The 18,302-nt window shown below is 42.4% G+C and overlaps 6 non-coding genes across 6 annotated transcripts; all 6 read right to left on the bottom strand.

Annotated features, from left to right (window-relative positions):
- Positions 1-5,861: 5,861 nt before the first annotated feature.
- TRNAW-CCA (transfer RNA tryptophan (anticodon CCA)) lies at positions 5,862-5,933 on the bottom strand. The gene has a single exon. It is a non-coding gene; the product is annotated as a tRNA-Trp (tRNA).
- A 467-nt stretch (positions 5,934-6,400) lies between these two features.
- TRNAR-CCU (transfer RNA arginine (anticodon CCU)) lies at positions 6,401-6,472 on the bottom strand. Its single transcript has one exon. It is a non-coding gene; the product is annotated as a tRNA-Arg (tRNA).
- Positions 6,473-7,651: 1,179 nt separating this feature from the next.
- On the bottom strand, positions 7,652-7,723 carry TRNAW-CCA (transfer RNA tryptophan (anticodon CCA)). The gene has a single exon. It is a non-coding gene; the product is annotated as a tRNA-Trp (tRNA).
- Positions 7,724-8,743: 1,020 nt separating this feature from the next.
- Positions 8,744-8,815, bottom strand: TRNAW-CCA (transfer RNA tryptophan (anticodon CCA)). The gene has a single exon. It is a non-coding gene; the product is annotated as a tRNA-Trp (tRNA).
- Positions 8,816-12,648: 3,833 nt separating this feature from the next.
- Positions 12,649-12,720, bottom strand: TRNAW-CCA (transfer RNA tryptophan (anticodon CCA)). Its single transcript has one exon. It is a non-coding gene; the product is annotated as a tRNA-Trp (tRNA).
- A 1,013-nt stretch (positions 12,721-13,733) lies between these two features.
- On the bottom strand, positions 13,734-13,805 carry TRNAW-CCA (transfer RNA tryptophan (anticodon CCA)). Its single transcript has one exon. It is a non-coding gene; the product is annotated as a tRNA-Trp (tRNA).
- Positions 13,806-18,302: the final 4,497 nt, after the last annotated feature.

The following is an 18,302-nucleotide window of genomic DNA, read 5'->3' as shown; positions in this document are numbered from 1 at the left end:
ACGTATACAGTGACCTAATTATTTAATCAGGAGGAGGAGTGGCAAATTCCTGCGAGATCCAGGCCTTGTTCATTTTCAGGAAAGTAAGCCGGTCAACGTTATCGGAGGATAGTCGCATGCGACGGTCAGTTAGTACACCACCTGCAGCACTAAAGACACGTTCCGATAATACACTGGCCGCAGGGCAAGACAGCACCTCCAATGCATACTGGCTTAGCTCTGGCCATGTATCCAGCTTTGAGACCCAAAACTTGAAAGGGGAAGAGCCGTCTGGGAGTACAGCAAGAGGGCAAGACATGTAGTCTGTCACCATCTGACGGAACCGTTGCCTCCTGCTGACTGGAGCCGTCTGTGATGGTGTAGACTTTTGTGGGGGGCACAGAAAACTGTGCCACAGTTGGGCCATACTGGTCTTGCCTTGGGCAGAGGCACTGCTTCTGCTCCCTCTTTGTGCAGAGCCTCCACCACTGCCTGGACGCACTGAGCTGCTTTGGAATGCACTAGCAGCACTTCTCTCAGTTGGAATGGAGAAGATGATGGAATTCACCAGTGTGTCTTGGTACTCCCGCATTTTTCGCTCCCGGTTCAACGGTGTGATGAGGCTTTCTACGTTGTCCCGGTAGCGAGGATCGAGGAGGGTGAACACCCAATAATCAGACATGTTGAGAATGTGGGCGATGCGGCGGTCGTTTCTCAGGCACTGCAGCATGTAATCCACCATGTGCTGCAGACTGCCAACTGCCCAAGAAACGCTGTCCCCTGCTGGAGGCGTGATCTCTGCCTGCTCGTCATCACCCCACCCTCGCTGTACACACTGAGTACTGGACAATTCGGTAACTCCCTCCTCTGGACGGATGTCTTCCTCCTCCATTGACTCCTCCTCATCCTCCTCACAAACTGTCCCCTGCCTACGCGTTTGTGAGGAACCACGTGGCGCTGACTGTCCAGAAGATGATGGAAATGGTGAATCCTCATCCTCCACCTCTTCCACAACATCATCCCTTAGCGCTTGCAGTGATTTTTCAAGCAGGCAGATAAGGGGGACAGTCATGCTGACTAGTGCATCATCTGCACTCGCCATCCGCGTGGAATAATCAAAGGGACGCAAAACCTGGCAGACGTCATTCATAGTGGCCCACTCTGTGGTTGTGAAGTCTGTACGGCGCTGACTGCGACTTCTTTGCGCCTGAAGCAGCTGGTACTCCATTACAGCTTGCTGCTGCTCACACAACCGCTCCAACATATGTAACGTGGAATTCCACCTGGTAGGTAGGTCACATATGATGCGATGTTCCGGCAGGCGGTGTCGGCGCTGCAGAGCCGCAATGTGCGCTTTTGCCGTGCTGGAACGCCGCAAGTGAGCACACTCTAGGCGGACCTTGTGCAGCAGTGCATCAAGATCCGGATAGTCCCTCAAAAAGCTCTGCACGACCAAATTGAGCACATGTGCCAGACATGGGATGTGAGTGAGGTTGCCGAGGCCCAGAGCTGCCACCAGATTTTGGCCATTATCACACACTACCATGCCTGGCTGGAGATTCGCTGGCACAAACCACACATCGCTCTCCTGCTTGATGGCATTCCAGAGCTCCTGCGCTGTGTGGCTACGATTCCCCAAAAAAATTAATTTCAAGACGGCCTGTTGACGTTTGGCCACGGCTGTGCTCATGTCGGTCGTAACAGGTACACGTTCATCACGGGTCCATGTGGAGGTGGACTGTGACGGCTCCTGCAGCGATGATTCTGAGGAACTGGTGTAAGAGGAGGAGTCAATGCGTACAGAATGGATTCCTGCAATCCTTGGAGTGGGCAGGACACGTCCTGCGCCACTCGCACGGTCTGTACCCGGCTCAACGACATTAACCCAATGGGCAGTGAGGGAAAGGTATCGCCCCTGTCCATGTTGACTGGTCCACGCATCGGTGGTGAGGTGGACCTTGCTACTGACGGCGTTCAGTAGCGCGTGTTTTATGTGTCCCTCCACATGCTTGTGCAGGGCAGGGACGGCTTGCCTGCTGAAGTAAAAGCGGCTGGGCACATTGTACTGTGGGACTGCCAATGACATCAAGTCACGGAAGCTGTCAGTCTCCACCAGCCTGAATGACAGCATTTCCAGTGACAGAAGTTTGGCAATGCCTGCAGTCAGAGCCTGTGCTCGTGGGTGGTTTGACGAGAAAGGCCGCCTTTTCTCCCATGCCTGAACTACCGATGGCTGTAGACTGGGCTGGGAGTGTGTGGATGACTGGGAAAGTGGTGCTGCGGGTGGAATTACAGCGGGTCTCTGGACAACAGGGCCAGAGGTTCTTCCACGGCGATCCTGGGAGGAAGCCGAACCAGCTGCGTGTGAGCTAGAGGAAGAGGCAACACGAGCTGAAGAGGTGGTAGCTGCCGCTGTTGGTTGGCCTACCTCTTCAGTGTGTTTTTCTAACTCCGCCGGGTGCCTGTTGCGCACATGTTTCCACATGTTGGAGGTATTGAGGTTGCTGACATTTCGACCTCTTTTGACTTTTTGATGACACACCTTGCATCTGACATAGCAAATGTCATCTGCAACTGTGTCAAAAAAGGACCAGGCACTGCAAGTCTTGGGAGCGCCCTTTTTGGCTTTTGGAAGAGACATGCTCCTAACGGGTGCCAAAGCGGAGGCTGCAGGATCCGCAGTCTTCCCCCTCCCTCTCCCTCTTTGGGCCGTACGGGGAATCTCTTCCTCAGAGCTGCTCCCACCACCTTCCTGTCCCTCACGCTAAGATGGGTCGAGGACCTCATCATCTACACTACCCTCTGCCCCCAACTGCTCCTCCTGGGTAGTCTCAGCAGCAGAGCACGCACCAGTAAGTGGCACCTGAGTGTCATCATCAGCTGATGCGGCCTGCGATGTGGTGACCGGAGCCACTGGCCCACCCGCCTCTTCAGAGGAAGACAGAAAAAGCTGTTGGGCATCACTGCACCCTGCCTCTTCTTCCATTTCTCCAATGCTGCTTGGCTGGCCCCCTGTTTCCAAGCCAAGAGATTCAGAGAACAGAAGTAGAGACGGCTCCTGTCCTGGGCTCTCTGTCTGCCTGGGCAATTTGGCAGGTGGTGAAGAGACAGATGGCTGCTCTCCAGTGCTCTGTGTCTGAGAGGATGTGGCACTAATGGAAGTTGATGCATTAGCTGCCATCCATCCGACAACAGCTTCAATTTGTTCTTCACGCAGCAGCGGTGTACGGCGCTCTGACACAAAGCTGCGCATGAATGACTGTTGCCTGGTGAAAGTGGGTGCTGATGAGTCACCGGTGCCCGCAGCAGGCACAGAATCCCCACGTCCCCTCCCTGCTCCGCGACGGCTCCTACGCCCACGTGCCTTACTCACTGCCTTCTTCATCTTGGTTGACTGATAAAGATAAGCAGAAAAGTACTAACGGATTTGTGTGCTTATTCCTGAGCAACTCCTCCTAACAGGTATAAGAAACACTAATTTTCTAAAGTGTGGACTAGACTTTAATATGAGCTAATGTGGCCTACACAAATGTAAAGTGGTGTAACTGGTGTGTTTGGTGAACTTTATTATTTATTTCTTTTTTGGGGGCTGAACTGACAACAGATAGAGCTGCAGTCACACGGAGACTGTGCAGACAGACGTAAACGGCGCTGCAAGGCCCAAAAACCCTCCTCTACGTTATCCTATGTAGTGTTTTTCCACAAGTTAGCTGGAGACGGGTGGAAAGACACTAATAGGATTTTTTTTAATAAATTAGCAGCAACCTACACTACTTGAAAAAAAAAGAAAATTGATTTGGCGGTATGACGCAGTGAACAACCCTGAGCTGGAGACAACCAGGCTATGGCTGCTCACAGACTACAGGGCGAGCTGCAATCACACGGAGACCGTGCAGACAGCCGTAAACGGCGCTGCAAGGCCCAAAAACCCTCCTCTACTTTATCCTATGTAGTGTTTTTCCACAAATTAGCTGGAGACGGGTGGAAAGATACTAATAGGATTTTTTTAAATAAACTAGCAGCAGACTACACTACTTGAAAAAAAAAGAAAATTGATTTGGCGGTATGACGCAGTGAACAACCCTGAGCTGGAGACAACCAGGCTATGGCTGCTCACAGACTACAGGGCGAGCTGCAATCACACGGAGACCGTGCAGACAGCCGTAAACGGCGCTGCAAGGCCCAAAAACCCTCCTCTACTTTATCCTATGTAGTGTTTTTCCACAAATTAGCTGGAGACGGGTGGAAAGACACTAATAGGATTTTTTTAAATAAATTAGCAGAAGACTACACTACTTGAAAAAAAATGAAAATTGATTTGGCGGTATGACGCAGTGAACAACCCTGAGCTGGAGACAACCAGGCTATGGCTGCTCAGAGACTACAGGGCGAGCTGCAGTCACACGGAGACCGTGCAGACAGCCGTAAACGGCGCTGCAAGGCCCAAAAACCCTCCTCTACTTTATCCTATGTAGTGTTTTTCCACAAATTAGCTGGAGACGGGTGGAAAGACACTAATAGGATTTTTTTGAATAAATTAGCAGCAGACTACACTACTTGAAAAAAAAAAAAAAAAAAAAAAAAAGAACAGTATGAGGCAATGAACCACCCTCCCTGAACTGAATACAACCAGCTATGGATGGCCTATGTGGCTGCACTCAGACTAGAGAGTGGGCTGCACTCACACACACACACACACAGACCTTGCAGATCGCTGTGAAAACAGCGCTACAAGGCAAAAGCAAGGTGAATAGTAGGTGAACACAGCGGTTGCTAAATTAGCCTTTGGAAAGCACAAAGAAGCAAATCGCTATCTCTAAACTGTCCCTCAGTCAGCAAACAGCGTCCTGTCACTAACTGAATTCACAGCAGAGTGATCGCAAAATGGCGCCAGCGACTTTTAAACTGCAGCATGACATCATTTCAGCAGCCAATCACAGCCTTGCCAGTAGTTTCATGCCCTCCATGCTAAACAGGATGTGCCCACACTTGGAATCATTCTCATTGGCTGAATTTCTGCATTTTGAATCTTGGAACTTCCGATTCCGGTATCCGATACGCGGCAAGTATCGGAATCCCGGTATCGGAATTCCGATACCGCAAGTATCGGCCGATACCCGATACTTGCGGTATCGGAATGCTCAACACTAGTTAAGAATAGACGAAACAGCTACTTGACCCTGATGTGATATCAACATGCAACCTTCTGACCTTGAGTCAGAAGTGCTGCAATACTTCTCATGAAAAGTGCATGAGATAATATATGGACCCCATCTGGAAATTTGCTACTTTTAATCACAGATTAGAAAAGACATAAAGAGGGCTGAATTAAGATCATCACATTCGGATTCATTGATTTCAAGTTTAAAATTAAAAATCTAGTAATAATCCCTCTTCTTTTACAAATTCAAAGATGACAATGGCGTAAACAAACTGTTAGGTGTTTCCGCATTGGATTCATTTTTTTAATGCTTTGAACTCAATTCCCAAAGGATATTTCTCGTCAAAGTATTGTTGATAAGATATTAATCTATATAATTTAAATAAAACACTTTGTTAAACCCTGTGCTGCCAGGTTGCAACAAAGTTGAGTTATTCTACTGTGAGGCTATGTGCACACGTCAGGATTTTGTCAGGTTTTTGTCAGGATTTTGTCAGGCTTTTTCCTCAGGTTTTGTAGCCAAAACCAGGAGTGGGTGATAAATGCAGAAGTGGTGCATATGTTTCTATTATACTTTTCCTCTAATTGTTCCACTCCTGGTTTTGGCTACAAAACCTGAGGAAAAAGCCTGACGTGTGCACATCCTTAGTAGGATTACGCAGTTTCCGTTTCAATCTTAACCCAAGCATCAATCAAGTTATGAAAAGATGAAAGAGTTAATTGACCCAGACGTGATTTGAACACGCAACCTTCTGATCTGGAGTCAGACGCGCTACCGTTGCGCCACGAGGTCAGTTGAAAAGCATGTGTGCTCCAGTACTTCTCAAGAAAAGTGCATGAGATAATATATGGAAGCCATCTCGAAATTTGCTACTTTCAATCACAGTTTAGAAAAGACATAAAGAGGGCTGAATTAAGATCATCACTTTCGGATTCATTGATTTCCAGTTTAAAATTAAAAATCTAGTAATAATCCCTCTTCTCTTACAAATTCAAAGATGACAATGGCATGAACAAAGTGTTAGCTGTTCCCGGCATGGATTTTTTTTATGTTTTGAACTCAATTCTCAAATGATATTTCTCACCAAAGTATTGTTGATAAGATATTAATCTATATAATTTAAATCAAACTCATTTTTAAACCCAGCACTGACAGGTGGCAACAAAGTTGAGTTATTCTATTGTCAGTAGGATTACGCAGTGTCTGTTTCAATCTTAACCCAAGCATAAATCAAGTTATGAAAAGATGAAAGAGTTAACTGACCCCGACGTGATTTAAACACGCAACCTTTTGATCAGGAGTCAGACGCGCTACCGTTGCACCACGAGGTCGATGGGAAAGCATGTGTGCTCCATTACTTCTCATGAAAAGTGCATGAGATAATATATAAAAAGCCATCTGGAAATTTGCTACTTTTAATGACATTTTGGGAAAGATATAAACAAGGATGAATTAAGATCATGACATTCAGATTCAGGGTTCTCCAGTTTAAAATGTAAAATCTAGTAATAAACTCTCTTTTCTTACAAATTCAAAGATGACAATGGCATGAACAAAGTGTTAGCTGTTCCCGGCATGGATTATTTTTTTATGTTTTGAACTCAATTCTCAAATGATATTTCTCACCAAAGTATTGTTGATAAGATTTTAATCTACATAATTTAAATAAAACACCTTTTTTAAACACTTTGCCTACAGGTGGCAACAAAGTCGAATTATTCTATTGTCAGTAGAATTACGCAGTTTCCGTTTTCAATCTTAACACAATCATCTATCAAGTTAAGAATAGACGAAAGAGCTACTTGACCCTGATGTGATATCAACATGCAACCTTCTGACCTTGAGTCAGAAGTGCTGCAATACTTCTCATGAAAAGTGCATGAGATAATATATGGACCCCATCTGGAAATTTGCTACTTTTAATCACAGCTTAGAAAAGACATAAAGAGGGCTGAATTAAGATCATCACATTCGGATTCATTGATTTCAAGTTTAAAATTAAAAATCTAGTAATAATCCCTCTTCTTTTACAAATTCAAAGATGACAATGGCGTAAACAAACTGTTAGGTGTTCCCGCATTGGATTCATTTTTTTAATGCTTTGAACTCAATTCCCAAAGGATATTTCTCGTCAAAGTATTGTTGATAAGATATTAATCTATATAATTTAAATAAAACACTTTGTTAAACCCTGTGCTGCCAGGTTGCAACAAAGTTGAGTTATTCTACTGTGAGGCTATGTGCACACGTCAGGATTTTGTCAGGTTTTTGTCAGGATTTTGTCAGGCTTTTTCCTCAGGTTTTGTAGCCAAAACCAGGAGTGGGTGATAAATGCAGAAGTGGTGCATATGTTTCTATTATACTTTTCCTCTAATTGTTCCACTCCTGGTTTTGGCTACAAAACCTGAGGAAAAAGCCTGACGTGTGCACATCCTTAGTAGGATTACGCAGTTTCCGTTTCAATCTTAACCCAAGCATCAATCAAGTTATGAAAAGATGAAAGAGTTAATTGACCCCGACGTGATTTGAACACGCAACCTTCTGATCTGGAGTCAGACGCGCTACCGTTGCGCCACGAGGTCAGTTGAAAAGCATGTGTGCTCCAGTACTTCTCAAGAAAAGTGCATGAGATAATATATGGAAGCCATCTCGAAATTTGCCACTTTCAATCACAGTTTAGAAAAGACATAAAGAGGGCTGAATTAAGATCATCACTTTCGGATTCATTGATTTCCAGTTTAAAATTAAAAATCTAGTAATAATCCCTCTTCTCTTACAAATTCAAAGATGACAATGGCATGAACAAAGTGTTAGCTGTTCCCGGCATGGATTTTTTTAATGTTTTGAACTCAATTCTCAAATGATATTTCTCACCAAAGTATTGTTGATAAGATTTTAATCTACATAATTTAAATAAAACACCTTTTTTAAACACTTTGCCTACAGGTGGCAACAAAGTCGAATTATTCTATTGTCAGTAGAATTACGCAGTTTCCGTTTTCAATCTTAACACAATCATCTATCAAGTTATGAATAGACGAAAGAGCTACTTGAACCTGATGTGATATCAACATGCAACCTTATGATCTTGAGTCAGAAGTGCTACCATTGTGCACAAGGTCAGTTGAAAAGCATGTTTGCTGCAATACTTCACATGAAAAGTGCATGAGATAATATATGGACCCCATCTGGAAATTTGCTACTTTTAATCACAGCTTAGAAAAGACATAACGAGGGCTGAATTCAGATCATCACATTCGGATTCATTGATTTCCAGTTTAAAATTAAAAATCTAGTAATAATCCCTCTTCTCTTACAAATTCAAAGATGACAATGGCGTGAACAAACTGTTAGGTGTTCCCGCAGTGGATTCATTTTTTTAATGCTTTGAACTCAATTCCCAAAGGATATTTCTCGTCAAAGTATTGTTGATAAGATATTAATCTATATAATTTAAATAAAATACTTTGTTAAACCCTGTGCTGCCAGGTTGCAACAAAGTTGAGTTATTCTACTGTTAGTAGGATTACGCAGTTTCCGTAGTTTCCGTTTCAATCTTAACCCAAGCATCAATCAAGTTATGAAAAGATGAAAGAGTTTATTGACCCCGACATGATTTGAACACGCAACCTTCTGATCTGGAGTCAGACGCGCTACCATTGCGCCACGAGGTCAGTTGAAAAGCATGTGTGCTCCAGTACTTCTCAAGAAAAGTGCATGAGATAATATATGGAAGCCATCTGGAAATTTGCTACTTTCAATCACAGTTTAGAAAAGACATAAAGAGGGCTGAATTAAGATCATCACTTTTGGATTCATTGATTTCCAGTTTAAAATTAAAAATCTAGTAATAATCCCTCTTCTCTTACAAATTCAAAGATGACAATGGCGTGAACAAACTGTTAGGTGTTCCCGCAGTGGATTCATTTTTTTAATGCTTTGAACTCAATTCCCAAAGGATATTTCTCGTCAAATTATTGTTGATAAGATATTAATCTATATAATTTAAATAAAACACTTTGTTAAACCCTGTGCTGCCAGGTTGCAACAAAGTTGAGTTATTCTACTGTTAGTGGGATTACGCAGTTTCCGTTTCAATCTTAACCCAAGCATCAATCAAGTTATGAAAAGATGAATGAGTTTATTGACCCCAACGTGATTTGAACACGCAACCTTCTGACCTGGAGTCAGACACGCTACCGTTGCACCACAAGGTCAGTTGAAAAGCACGTGTGCTCCAGTACTTCTCAAGAAAAGTGCATGAGATAATATATGGAAGCCATCTGGAAATTTGCTACTTTCAATCACAGTTTAGAAAAGACATAAAAGAGGGCTGAATTAAGATCATCACATTCGGATTCATTGATTTCCAGTTTAAAATTAAAAATCTAGTAATAATCCCTCTTCTCTTATAAATTCAAAGATGACAATGGCGTGAACAAACTGTTAGGTGTTGCCAGCATTGATTATTTTTTTTAATGCTTTGAACTCAATTCCCAAATAATATTTCTCGTCAAAGTATTTTTGATAAGATATTAATCTATATAATTTAAATAAAACTCATTTTTAAACCCAGCACTGACAGGTGGCAACAAAGTTGAGTTATTCTATTGTCAGTAGGATTACGCAGTTTCCGTTTCAATCTTAAAGGGAAGGTGCCATCAAAAAATTTTTTTTTCCAGCGATTGAAAAAATGTAAAGAATTAATGTTTACATTTTCTTAAAAAATATTATCATTTGTTTTTAATTTAGTAAAATATGAAAAATAATTTTAAAAGGTTTGGCATTTCCACTTTTAAACACTAGGGGGAGCAGCTAATGAAATTTGACAAAAACCTAGTGTACAACTAGCTCACATTACTGCACTGCAGTAATTATGGGCTGAGTCTGCTGACATGGGTGTGATGTCACTCCTCTCCTCCCCTTCTGGTGTTTGCTAGGGGATGAGAGGATTCAGGAACACAGTGTGCAGCCATTTTGTTGGTGACTGCAAAGTTATACTGACAAGTAGACAGTCACCGAAGATGGCAGGCAGCAAGGATTCTGGGAGATATATGGTGGAGGGAGCAGGGTGACAGCAACACAGAGTATTTCAGGAGAGCAGTGTGCTGGTCTATGGGGGGCACCCTGTTTGGTGCGCAGAGCAGCCAGGGATTGTACATAGAGCGCTGTCTTTTATACACATGGATGGACCGTCTCCTCAGAAATCCAGGAAACATTTCTGCTGATTGATGGCCTGTTCTGATCCATGCTTTGCATGCAAAGACCCCATTCCCCTCCTCAGATCCTGTCCTGGCGATGTGTGAAAGCGAGGTGACAGGCGCAGTCCGGGGTGATGCTGGGAAGGAAATGTAGCCATATAGTAACGATAAACATGAGACCCCTCTCTTCAGCTGCCTTACCAGCCCTCCCCTGAAGGCACCTAACTGTAGGTCATGCTGCCCCCTCTATTACCCCAGACCCGCGTGCAGCTGCTCAACTGGAACCACCCTAGATTTGGTCCCCTTTCTGCAGATAATACTTCCATAGTGTTCTCACATAATACCGCCATATAGATTACTCATAATACCGCCGTATAGAGCACACATAATACTGTCCTATAGTTCTCACATAATACCATCGCAAATAACGACGCCAGAGTATTCTCACATAATACCGCCATATAGAGCACACATAATACCGCCATATAGAGCACACATAATACCGCCATATAGAGCATACCGCCATATAGATCTCACATAATACCGCCATATAGAGCACACATAATACCGCCATATAGAGCACACATAATACCGCCATATAGAGCACACATAATACAGCCATATAGAGCACACATAATGCCGCCATATAGAGCACACATAATACCGCCATATAGAGCATACCGCCATATAGATCTCACATAATACCGCCATATAGAGCACACATAATACCGCCATATAGAGCACACATAATACCGCCATATAGATCTCACATAATACCACCAGTGTTCTCACATATCGCCATATAGATCACACATAATACCACCATATACATCACATAGTACCGCCATATACTTCTCACAGAAGGCCGCCATATAGATCACACATAATGGGGGAGAGGACTGCATAGGAAAGGATTAGATACACAGCTCAGTCAGTATCATACAGGATAGGATTAGATACAAAGCTCAGCACAGTATCACATAGGATAGGATTAGATACATGGCTCAGCAGACGGCATCACACAGGAGAGGATTAGATACACAGCTCAGACAGTATGACACAGGAGAGGATTAGATACACGGCTCAGCAGACAGTATCACACAGGATAGGATTAGATGCATGGCTCAGCAGACAGTATCACACAGGAGAGGATTAGGTACACAGCTCAGCACAGTATCACACAGGAAAGGATTAGATACATGGCTCAGCAGTCAGTATCACACAGGATAGGATTAGATGCATGGCTCAGCAGACTATCACACAGGAGAGGATTAGATACACAGCTCAGCACAGTATCACACAGGAAAGGATTAGATACATGGCTCAGCAGTCAGTATCACACAGGATAGGATTAGATACATGGCTCAGCAGACTATCACACAGGAGAGGATTAGATACACAGCTCAGACAGTATCACACAGGAGAGGATTAGATACACGGCTCAGCAGACAGTATCACACAGGATAGGATTAGATGCATGGCTCAGCAGACAGTATCACACAGGAGAGGATTAGATACACAGCTCAGATAGTATCACACAGGAGAGGATTAGATACACAGCTCAGACAGTATCACACAGGAGAGGATTAGATACACAGCACAGTCAGTATCACACAGGAGAGGATTAGATACACAGCTCAGTCAGTATCACACAGGAGAGGATTAGATACACAGCTCAGTCAGTATCACACAGGAGAGGATTAGATACACAGCTCAGCAGACAGTAACAAACATGGGAGGAGATACACTGCTCAGAGTCAGCACCACAAGGGATAGGAATAGATTCCCTCTCCCCCTCCCCACTGATACTTACGGCTCCCTGCTGAGTCCTTTCTTCTCCCTCCCCTCCTTGGTCTTCTCCTCCTCCTCCTATAGCTGCAGGGCTCCTGCGATTATCCTGGTAGCTGGAGCTCACAGCTGCAGTGTGAGCTCCAGGAAGATGGCGCTGATCTCCTGCCTCTGCTGTGCAGGACGGCTCAGGGGGCGTGGCCAGACCAGAGCAGAAAGCAGCTTATAATGCAAGCTATAGAGTCGGCTCCCGACCGCAGATCTCTATGCCCTGGGCTGCCGTAAATGCAGAGTGTAAGTGACGTGCAGCTTCACTTACACTCCTGCAAAGCAAAATGGCGGCGCCCAGTGGCTTAAAAAAAAATTAATAATAAAAAAAATGTTAAAGTTAAAAAAAGGAAGTTTGTATGAAAAATAATTGTTTATATAAACAATTATTTTTAATACAAAAAATAAAATGCGGCACCTTTCCTTTAACCCAAGCATAAATCAAGTTATGAAAAGATGAAAGAGTTAATTGACCCCGACGTGATTTAAACACGCAAACTTCTGATCTGGAGTCAGACGCGCTACCGTTGCACCACGAGGTCGATTGAAAAGCATGTGTGCTCCATTACTTCTCATGAAAAGTGCGTGAGATAATATATGGAAGCCATCTGGAAATTTGCTACTTTTAATGACATTTTGGGAAAGATATAAACAAGGATGAATTAAGATCATGACATTCAGATTCAGGGTTTTCCATTTTAAAATGTAAAATCTAGTAATAAACTCTCTTTTCTTACAAATTCAAAGATGACAATGGCATGAACAAAGTGTTAGCTGTTCTCGGCATGGATTATTTTTTTATGTTTTGAACTCAATTCTCAAATGATATTTCTCACCAAAGTATTGTTCATAAGATTTTAATCTACATAATTTAAATAAAACACCTTTTTTAAACACTTTGCCTACAGGTGGCAACAAAGTCGAATTATTCTATTGTCAGTAGAATTACGCAGTTTCCGTTTTCAATCTTAACACAATCATCTATCATTTTATGAATAGACGAAAGAGCTACTTGACCCTGATGTGATATCAACATGCAACCTTATGACCTTGAGTCAGAAGTGCTACCATTGTGCACAAGGTCAGTTGAAAAGCATGTTTGCTGCAATACTTCTCATGAAAAGTGCATGAGATAATATATGGACCCCATCTGGAAATTTTCTACTTTCAATCACAGCTTAGAAAAGACATAAAGAGGGCTGAACTGAGATCATCACATTCGGATTCATTGATTTCAAGTTTAAAATTAAAAATCTAGTAATAATCCCTCTTCTTTTTCAAATTCAAAGATGACAATGGCGTGAACAAACTGTTAGGTGTTCCCGCAGTGGATTCATTTTTTTAATGCTTTGAACTCAATTCCCAAAGGATATTTCTCCTCAAAGTATTGTTGATAAGATATTAATCTATATAATTTAAATAAAACACTTTGTTAAACCCTGTGCTGCCAGGTTGCAACAAAGTTGAGTTATTCTACTGTTAGTAGGATTACGCACTTTTCGTTTCAATCTTAACCCAAGCATCAATCAAGTTATGAAAAGATGAAAGAGTTAATTGACCCCGACGTGATTTGAACACGCAACCTTCTGATCTGGAGTCAGACGCGCTACCGTTGCACCACGAGGTCAGTTGAAAAGCACATGTGCTCCAGTGCTTCTCAAGAAAAGTGCATGAGATAATATAGTGAAGCCATCTGGAAATTTGCTACTTTCAATCACAGTTTAGAAAAGACATAAAAGAGGGCTGAATTAATATCATCACATTCGGATTCATTGATTTCCAGTTTAAAATTAAAAATCTAGTAATAATCCCTCTTCTCTTACAAATTCAAAGATGACAATGGCGTGAAAAAACTGTTAGGTGTTGCCGGCATTGATTAATTTTTTTAATGCTTTGAACTCAATTACCAAATAATATTTCTCATCAAAGTATTGTTGATAAGATATTAATCTATATAATTTAAATAAAACTCATTTTTAAACCCAGCACTTACAGGTGGCAACAAAGTTGAGTTATTCTATTGTCAGTAGAATTACGCAGTTTCCGTTTCAATCTTAACCTAAGCATAAATCAAGTTATGAAAAGGTGAAAGAGTTAATTGACCCCGACGTGATCTAAACACGCAACCTTCTGATCTGGAGTCAGACGCGCTACCGTTGCACCACGAGGTCGATTGAAAAGCATGTGTGCTCCATTACTTCTCATGAAAAGAGCATGAGATAATATATGGAAGCCATCTGGAAATTTGCTACTTTTAATGACATTTTGGGAAAGATATAAACAAGGATGAATTAAGATCATGACATTCAGATTCAGGGTTTTCCAGTTTAAAATGTAAAATCTAGTAATAAACTCTCTTTTCTTACAAATTCAAAGATGACAATGGCATGAACAAAGTGTTAGCTGTTCTCGGCATGGATTATTTTTTTATGTTTTGAACTCAATTCTCAAATGATATTTCTCACCAAAGTATTGTTCATAAGATTTTAATCTACATAATTTAAATAAAACACCTTTTTTAAACACTTTGCCTACAGGTGGCAACAAAGTCGAATTATTCTATTGTCAGTAGAATTACGCAGTTTCCGTTTTCAATCTTAACACAATCATCTATCAAGTTATGAATAGACGAAAGAGCTACTTGACCCTGATGTGATATCAACATGCAACCTTATGACCTTGAGTCAGAAGTGCTACCATTGTGCACAAGGTCAGTTGAAAAGCATGTTTGCTGCAATACTTCTCATGAAAAGTGCATGAGATAATATATGGACCCCATCTGGAAATTTGCTACTTTTAATCACAGCTTAGAAATGACATAAAGAGGGCTGAACTGAGATCATCACATTCGGATTCATTGATTTCAAGTTTAACCCCTTCATGACCCAGCCTATTTTGGCCTTAATGACCTTGCCGTTTTTTGCAATTCTGACCAGTGTCCCTTTATGAGGTAATAACTCGGGAACGCTTCAACGGATCCTAGCGATTCTGAGATTGTTTTTTCGTGACATATTGGGCTTCATGATAGTGGTAAATTTAGGTCGATAATTTCTGCGTTTATTTGTGAAAAAAATGGAAAGTTGGCGAAAATTTTGAAAATTTCGCAATTTTCACATTTTTAATTTTTATTCTGTTAAACCAGAGAGTTATGTGACACAAAATAGTTAATAAATAACATTTCCCACATGTCTACTTTACATCAGCACAATTTTGGAAACAACATTTTTTTTTGCTAGGAAGTTATAAGGGTTAAAATTTGACCAGTGATTTCTCATTTTTACAACAAAATTTACAAAACCATTTTTTTTAGGGACCACCTCACATTTGAAGTCAATTTGAGGGTTCTATATGGCTGAAAATACCCAAAAGTGACACCATTCTAAAAACTGCACCCCTCAAGGTGCTCAAAACCACATTCAAGAAGTTTATTAACCCTTCAGGTGTTTCACAGCAGCAGAAGCAACATGGAAGGAAAAAATGAACATTTAACTTTTTAGTCACAAAAATGATATTTTAGCAACAATTTTTTTATTTTCCCAAGGGTAAAAGGAGAAACTGGACCACGAAAGTTGTTGTCCAATTTGTTCTGAGTACGCTGATACCTCATATGTGGGGGTAAACCACTGTTTGGGCGCACGGCAGAACTCGGAAGGGAAGGAGCGCCATTTGACTTTTTGAATGAAAAATTGGCTCCAAACTTTAGCGGACACCATGTCGTGTTTGGAGAGCCCCCGTGTGCCTAAACATTGGAGCTCCCCCACAAGTGACCCCATTTTGGAAACTAGACGCCCCAAGGAACTTATCTAGATGCATAGTGAGCACTTTAAACCCCCAGGTGCTTCACAAATTGATCCGTAAAAATGAAAAAGTACTTTTTTTTCACAAAAAAATTATTTTAGCCTCAATTTTTTAATTTTCACATGGGCAACAGGATAAAATGGATCCTAAAATTTGTTGGGCAATTTCTCCTGAGTACGCCGATACCTCATATGTGGGGGTAAACCACTGTTTGGGCGCATGGCAAGGCTCGGAAGGGAAGGCGCGCCATTTGACTTTTTGAATGGAAAAGTAGCTCCAATCGTTAGCGGACACCATGTCGCGTTTGGAGAGCCCCTGTGTGCCTAAACATTGGAGCTCCCCCACAAGTGACCCCATTTTGGAAACTAGACCCCCCAAGGAACTTATCTAGATGCATAGTGAGCACTTTAAACCAACAAGTGCTTCACAGAAGTTTATAACGCAGAGCCGTGAAAATAAAAAATAATTTTTCTTTCCTCAAAAATGATTTTTAGCCCAGAATTTTTTATTTTCCCAAGGGTAACAGGAGAAATTGGACCCCAAATGTTGTTGTCCAGTTTGTCCTGAGTACGATGATACCCCATATGTGGGGGTAAACCACTGTTTGGGTGCACGGCAGGGCTTGGAAGGGAAGGCACGCCATTTGTCTTTTTGAATGGAAAATTAGCTCCAATCATTAGCGGACACCATGTCGTGTTTGGAGAGCCCCTGTGTGCCTAAACATTAGAGCTTCCCCATAAGTGACCCCATTTTGGAAACTAGACCTCCCAAGGAACTAATCTAGATGTGTGGTGAGCACTTTGAACCCCCAAGTGCTTCACAGAAGTTTATAACGCAGAGCCATGAAAATAAAAAATAATTCTTCTTTTCTCAAAAAATTTTTTTTAGCCCTGAATTTTTTATTTTTCCAAGGGTAACAAGGGAAATTTTACCCCAATAGTTGTTGTCCAGTTTCTCCTGAGTACGCTGATACCCCATATGTGGGGGTAAACCACTGTTTGGGCACACGTCGGGGTTTGGAAGGGAAGTAGTGACGTTTTGAAATGCAGACTTTGATGGAATGCTCTGCGGGCGTCACGTTGCGTTTGCAGAGCCCCTGATGTGCCTAAACAGTAGAAACCCCCCACAAGTGACCCCATTTTAGAAACTAGACCCCCAAATGAACTTATCTAGATGTGTGGTGAGCACTTTGAACCCCTAAGTGCTTCACAGAAGTTTATAACGCAGAGCCGTGAAAATAATAAATACGTTTTCTTTCCTCAAAAAAATTTTTTTAGCCCTGATTTTTTTATTTTTCCAAGGGTAACAGGAGAAATTTGACCCCAAGAGTTGTTGTCCAGTTTCTCCTGAGTATGCTGATACCCCATATGTGGGGGTAAACCACTGTTTGGGCACATGCCGGAGCTCGGAAGTGAAGTAGTGACGTTTTGAAATGCAGACTTTGATGGAATGCTCTGCGGGCATCACGTTGCGTTTGCAGAGCCCCTGATGTGCCTAAACAGTAGAAACTCCCCACAAGTGATCCCATTTTGGAAACTAAACCCCCAAGGGAACTTATCTAGATGTGTGGTGAGCACTTTGAACCCCCAAGTGCTTCACAGAAGTTTATAACGCAGAGCCGTGAAAATAAAAAATCATTTTTCTTTCCTCAAAAATAATTTTTTAGCCCGCAATTTTTTATTTTCCCAAGGGTTACAGGAGAAATTGGACCCCAAAAGTTGTTGATCAGTTTCTCCTGAGTACGCTGGTACCCCATATGTGGGGGTAAAGCACTGTTTGGGCACACGTCGGGGCTCGGAAGGGAGAGAGCACCATTTTACTTTTTCAACGCAAGATTGGCTGGAATCAATGGTGGCGCCGTGTCGCGTTTGGAGACCCCCTGATGTGCCTAAAAAGTGGAAACCCCTCAATTCTAACTCCAACACTAACCCCAACACACCCCTAACTCTAATCCCAACCCTAACCACAACCGTAACCCCAACACACCCCTAACCCTAGTCTTACCCCTAATTCCAACCCTAAGGCTATGTGCTCACGTTGCGGATTTGTGTGGATTTTTCCGCAGTTTTTGAAAAATCTGCAGGTAAAACGCACTGCGCTTTAGCTGCGGATTTACCGCGGATTTCCAGTGTTTTTTGTGTGGATTTCACTTGCGGATTCCTATTATGGAGCAGGTGTAAAACGCTGCGGAATTGCACAAAGAATTGACATGCTGTGGAAAATACAACGCAGCGTTTCCGCGCTGTATTTTCCGCACCATGGGCACAGCGGATTTGGTTTTCCATAGGTTTACGTGGTACTGTAAACGTGATGGAAAACTGATACG

The sequence above is a fragment of the Ranitomeya variabilis genome, chromosome 5 (assembly GCF_051348905.1).
Source record: "Ranitomeya variabilis isolate aRanVar5 chromosome 5, aRanVar5.hap1, whole genome shotgun sequence".
NCBI classification, from domain to species: Eukaryota; Metazoa; Chordata; class Amphibia; order Anura; family Dendrobatidae; genus Ranitomeya; species Ranitomeya variabilis.
Note: the sequence above shows the minus strand (reverse complement) of the source record. Positions and strands in the feature narration are given on the sequence as shown.